Source organism: Symsagittifera roscoffensis, chromosome 2 (assembly GCF_963678635.1).
Source record: "Symsagittifera roscoffensis chromosome 2, txSymRosc1.1, whole genome shotgun sequence".
NCBI classification, from domain to species: domain Eukaryota; kingdom Metazoa; phylum Xenacoelomorpha; order Acoela; family Convolutidae; genus Symsagittifera; species Symsagittifera roscoffensis.
Window position 1 is genome coordinate 53,297,183 of NC_087063.1, and position 6,219 is coordinate 53,303,401.

The following is a 6,219-nucleotide window of genomic DNA, read 5'->3' on the forward strand; positions in this document are numbered from 1 at the left end:
TAAGGAAAGCGACAACTCGCAAGTTTTTGAAGCTAATTGGAAACTTTATATTCTCGATTTAAGTTTATGAAAAACGGCTCTAAATTTTGCGTGAAATCCTACCCTCTGTTGTCAAGCTCGCAACACGTTCTTGTGAGTTGTCGCATTACGTAGCTTTTCATCCATAGTTTAGAGCACTTTTTCTGCCGTTAATATTAACAATTCTAAATTTGATCTAATGAAGTGGATTAAATGATTGAGATGAAAAACTACCTACTTGTTAAATTAGGAATATAGTAAAGAGCCTTAATTTAGCAAAAAACTATACTTCTATTCTACGATGAACTCTTTTCAAACATAGGCAACAGAGAGTTGAAAAATAGTGAATGAACGCAAGGAAACAAAATAAAACGTAGGTGAATTAGGTAAAATTGTTTTCTGCTGGGAAAACTGAAAACCAAAAGCCAAATTCTAGAATGTACAAAATTCACACAGAGTCAAAGCTGAGCTTCGCACCACTTGCTATACACCAAGTCATTGACCCGTAAAAATGACAAAACGCCTAAAAACAACACCCAAAAATTCAAATGTTTGTTTCTATTTGGATGAAAACCTGAGGCGGAACACAACAGCCAGTATTGAACTAGCTTGAAAAATAATTGAATGACGCTATACATTGTGCTAGAAGGTAGTCAGTGAAAAAAGACAGAAGTCAAAAAAATTTGAAAATTTTTTGAAAAATTACCTTAAAATATAACTTGAAACTTTACAACTTGAAACTTCAATAATTAGTAAGATAACAAAAATTGGATCAAATAATTGTTTGTTCACTCTCGATTTCAGAAAAATATATGACATTTGGAAGAAAACTTTAATGCTATCATGCGCTTCAAAACACCAATACCGGTTTTCTTGATCAATTTTGAATCGAAGGAATTGATATTTATAGAAAATTTATAAACAATACTTTAATCTGAAAATTTTAAGGGGGAAAACGAAAACTAGATTTGATTCATGCGGTAAAAATAGATAGTTGACTATAAAAATTAAGAAGACAAAGCAAAAGTCCGTCTTAAATAGCTATAACTGATCAAAAATACTTTCAACAATTCGCTGAATTATGATGCTTTCATAAATAACCAAAAATTATCTTGTGTATCGATGAAGCTTTTCTTTTATTGCAGAATACACAAGATTTAAGAACAGTAAAATGGGATAAAAAATCAGTAAGAAAACACCGCCAGAAATCATTACGTGTATGCAAGGAGAGACCTGCTGGTGTCACTGCCCCTCGCTGCTGGGACCGTAAATAAAAGATCAAAAAATAATTTTATCCTCTCAAAATAACATCAAAATATCCAAAACAGCCAGCTGACAGTCGTTTTCATTTTCAAATATAATGTTTGTCGCTCTTTGAATTTAATGAATTTTTAATGATTTACTTTTTAAAATTTTGGTATTCCACTGAAAGCTTAAATTCTGAAAATGAAACTGAATCAAGTTAAATTAAAAAAAAACAATCCGACAAAGAGGCAAGTTGCAAACAAGAACGAGAAAAATTAGGTTTGAAAAGGAAAACAACAGCAAATCGATTTATTCCTCATAAGAAAACGAACTTAAAAGAGTAACAAGACTGCTCGTATCAGGGCGAAGCCCTGAATGTTCCGACTGCCTTTTAAGGTTTACGGAGCAGTAATAACTTTAAAAAATTAATTGAAATAAAAGAAATGAATTTTTTTTTAATTTGATATTTTTTATGAAAATCATCCACCCACACGCCATATAAAGTACAAAATGATAGATTTCGTTCCTTGAAACAAACCAATTATGGCAAATAAGCTTCTTTCAACCAATCTGTAACGATTTTTAAGATGGATTAAATCTCCGCTTACGCGTTAAAAGAGCGAAAAATATCGTGCGTTAATTGTCCCAAATTGACCAAAATGGCAATCTTTAAACCCCAATAACTTTACGAAAAAAGATCACAGGTGAAACATCTTTTCAAATTTAAGCCCAGGACAACAATAGCTTTCGAATGAAAGAAAAAATTCAGTCAAAAATGGCTAGTTAAAAAGTCGAAATGTCTGAAGAAAAAAAACCACCCCGAGCACAAATATTCCGTTACTTTCGTATCGAAAGTCTGAACAAGACTGCTCGTATCAGGGCGAAGCCCTGAATGCTCCGACCGCCTTGTAATTTTTATGGAGCAGTAATAACATTTAAGAAATTAAATGAAATAAAAAATAAAATGAAAATTTTTTTCTAAAACTTTTAAGTTTAATTTTTTTAAATGAAAATCATCCCCCCACACGCCATATCAAGTACAAAATGATAGACTTCGCTCCTTGTAACAAATAAATTATGGCAAATAAGCTTCTTTCAACCAATTTGGAACAATACCTATCGAACGATAAAAAAATTCCGTCAAAAATGGCTAGTTAAAAAGTCGAAATTTGTCTGAAGAAAAAAAAACCCACCCCGAGCACAAATATTCCGTTACTTTCGTATCGAAAGTCGGAACAACAACAAGCCTCATCGTATATCACGACCAAGCGCTGAATGTCTCGAATGCTTTTTAAGGGTAAAAATTTTAGCTGAAAAATTGATCAAATAATCGAAAGAAATTTTTTTAAAAAGTTTTTCATTTTTTCCCACACTCTATGTAAATAAACTAAGCTATCATTTTCCCCACACGCTTTGTAAATGTACCAATACCCACACGCTATGTAAAAGTACTAAGGCATGTGTTTGGCCTCTCGTGTCCTTATATTACGACTAACTACAAAATATATCGCGTGTTTATTATCCCGAATTGGCCAAATAAGCAATTTTACAACACCCATAGCTTTACTATAAAAAAAGGTATTTTTTTAATTTTGAGAGCACGACATCAATGTATTTCAAATGATTTAAAAAGAAATAGCTAGTTAAAAATGCAAAACATGTCTGGAGAAATAAAAACAAGCTTTAATAATCCGTACTTTCTTCGAACGTCGGACCAACAAGAACTAAAAACATACTTAGAGTCTTGTAGGAAAGTACTCGGACCAATTAAGGAAAGTACTCGGACCAATTAACTTCTTTGTGACAGAGGCGAAGCGGAGTTTGCATTCCTCTTAACAAAAAAAAACGTGAACTAAACTTAAAAAGAAGTCATGAGTCAAAACAGGAAAAAGTAAATTTAAGCCTCAACAGACTTAAGACTTTTTCCTGAAAACAAAACACAAAAAAATGGCCAAGACCGATATAAGAGTATTAACTACGTCCAGGATTCTCTAAAATTCAATCTCAGAAAAAAAGACGAGAAGCACAACCACAAGCATTAAACAAGCTTGCAGTAATTTCTGAGCGTTTATTAAGCCAACAGCAAGTAGTGAGACGCCAATTATTCCAAAAATAAAAAATGCCAAAGAAAAATTGTTATCATAAGAAAAACCATTATTTTATGGAAATGCGAAAAATTCAATCTCAGAAAAACATATGACAAACACGCTTTTAAGTTTTTGAGCGTTCATTAAGCGACAAGTAGTGGTTGGAAAATTAAAAAACTACAGGATATAATCAAATGCATTTGAGACTACAATTATAACTCCTTGCAAAGCAAAAAAAATTGCGATGTGGCAACTAAGCCGACAATATATACACCGACTATTCATTTTTCCCGGAAACAAATTTAATTTCAGACACTTAAAAAAAACAAGGTATGGCCAGGACTCGAAACCAAGACAACAGGGTGCGAAGGCAACCACAAAAAAAATCAGGCCAAGCGAGAAGGGGATTGGAAGTTGCTGTCAAGAATAAAGCAATATCAAACAACTTCAATTACAAATGCGTAAAAGAAAAAGTTTACGGGAAGAAAGTCTATATATCCCGATTACAAGACATTTACTCTTGCAAGTTTAAAGAACATTTGAACGTGTCATAATTTCGGTTAATTTTACATGCTAAAAAAATTCTGCTTCCGCATTAAGCATCATAGCTAAATGCAAAAAAGCGCATAATTTAGACAAAAGTGAGAACAAATGGCCGCCAAGTTTCTAACCTACAAAAATTACAGAAAATTTGAACAGTACAGAATAACTTTTTAATTGAGATCAAGGCGTCGATATTTTCGAAGAAGTATACCATTCTCGTCAAAATCTGTTATTTCGATAACCTTTCATCATAGGTTTGCACTAGAATAAGCAAACTGCGTTTGAAAAAAAAGACGGAACTTGCGATTTGCAAAGGACGCTTGAGAAAAAACATGCTAGGTTTTTTGAAAACACTAACACAGGTGAAACGTTATTCATAGGCCGAAATTTATTAAACCAATAAAAAATTAAAAGTGAAATTTTTACGAATCGAGCAGGTAAAATTACAACCAAGGTGAAAAACAAATTTCGATTCGGCCGGATTTTTTAAAAGCTAGAAACAACAGCATTGAAAACTGTTTACAGCTAAAATAAACGATTGTTAAATATGGCAACTAAGCCGACAAAACATAACCAGACAAATAAAAGGCTGAATCTTTTTGAACCTGAACCTTTACCGTTTGAAAAAAAAATTGGTCCTGGTCAGATGCTAACCCAGGACCTTTGCCGTCCTAGGCGTATTCGTTATCAATAGGCTAAGTGTACAAGAGTCACTACAAAATTTGAATTCATGGTGAACCAAGGTACCACCAGGAGCCCAATGAGTCCTGTGGACAAAGTTGTTTACGGGAAAAGTCTAGTACCCGATTGCAATACCATTATTACCGCATAGATAAAAAGGTCCCGAAAAACTGCTCAAAAAAAATTTCATACATTTGTCTCGAATGAAGTTCAACTTGAGAAAAACATATCTCCATCGATAAAACAAAAAATCAAAAAAAATTACAGCGCGGCAACTCAGCCAAACCACTCTTGGAATGAAACACAAATTTAGTTTCATTAGAACTGTGAAACACATCGACAAAGCGGAGCTTCGCACTACTTTTACTTCCAACACCAAGCCAACAGCGAAATTTAAAAGAGTCAATGAACGCAAATAAACAGAAAAAAATACCAATACAAAGCCAACAGACAGTTAGAAAAGAGTCAATGAACGCAAATAAACAAAAGACTTGTTTTTTAAAAAACATCTCAATTGTCAAACTTCAAAGAACAAAAGAGATGGCTTTATAGCTCTTTAAAATTCTACAACAATTCATGATTGACACTTTTTTGATAAAATTAACCCAATTTGAGAAACTGGATCAATAGATAAAACGTTTTTTTTTTGCTGGGAAATCTGATGTTTAAATTCCATTTTCGAACTCAGAAGTGCTTCAAGTTTTCGTGCACTTTTCATTTTAGATGTTAGATAGTGGAGTTTGCCTTTAATTGGACGAAGGAAATGAAGAACTTTAAAAAAAATTAAAAAAAAACCGCGAAAAGAATGAGCCTGAAAAAAGTTCAAGACTTTTCTTGAAAGAATAACAAAAAAATCATCGCTACCTATATAGGAGTCCGAACTTTGTTCAAAGACTCATAAAATGCATAAAAACGTACTTTAGTCAAAGAAAAAAATGAAAACCTTAGTCAAACAAAAAAATTTTAAAACGTCTAAAATAACCATATCTTCAATTATCGAATGGGCAATTTAATAAACACGCGTCCACCAACACAATTCCAGGTGACGACTAATTATTTACAGAGAGGCGAAGTAGCGCTTTGCAAACACTTGCGAGAACACGGCCAAAAAGCAGTCTATCAAGTGAAATAAGAAAAAGAAATAAGCCTCGAGTTAGCAAAATCTCGGCTAAGTGTAGGGTTCAAATCTGAAGCCTACTGCAATCAAGAGATTACGATTCTCACGCACTATCCGATCAGCCACGCAAGCTTAACAACCGACAAACACAAATCACGAATAAAGCAGCTACATATGTTAACAAATAGCCAATGCCATTCACCAAAAAAGGCACAAGAAATTTGCAAGTAATAATTTGAACACAGAGGCAAAGCAGAGTATCGCACCACTTGCGATACAACGCTAACACAAAAAAGAACATAAAATCGGAAAAAAATGAAAATTAATAAAAAAAACTAGGTCATGATAAACTTTCATATATCTCGATAGAGGTTCATTCTAGGCAAACATGCCTGACACTAGAATTTTAAGACAGCAACAATGGAACAAAAATTACGAAAAGAAAAAAAACCCGACAATCTTTGAGTTCAGCCGAAAAAAAAAAATGACTTCATAAAAAAAGTCCCAGCTTTAACAACAATGGACAAC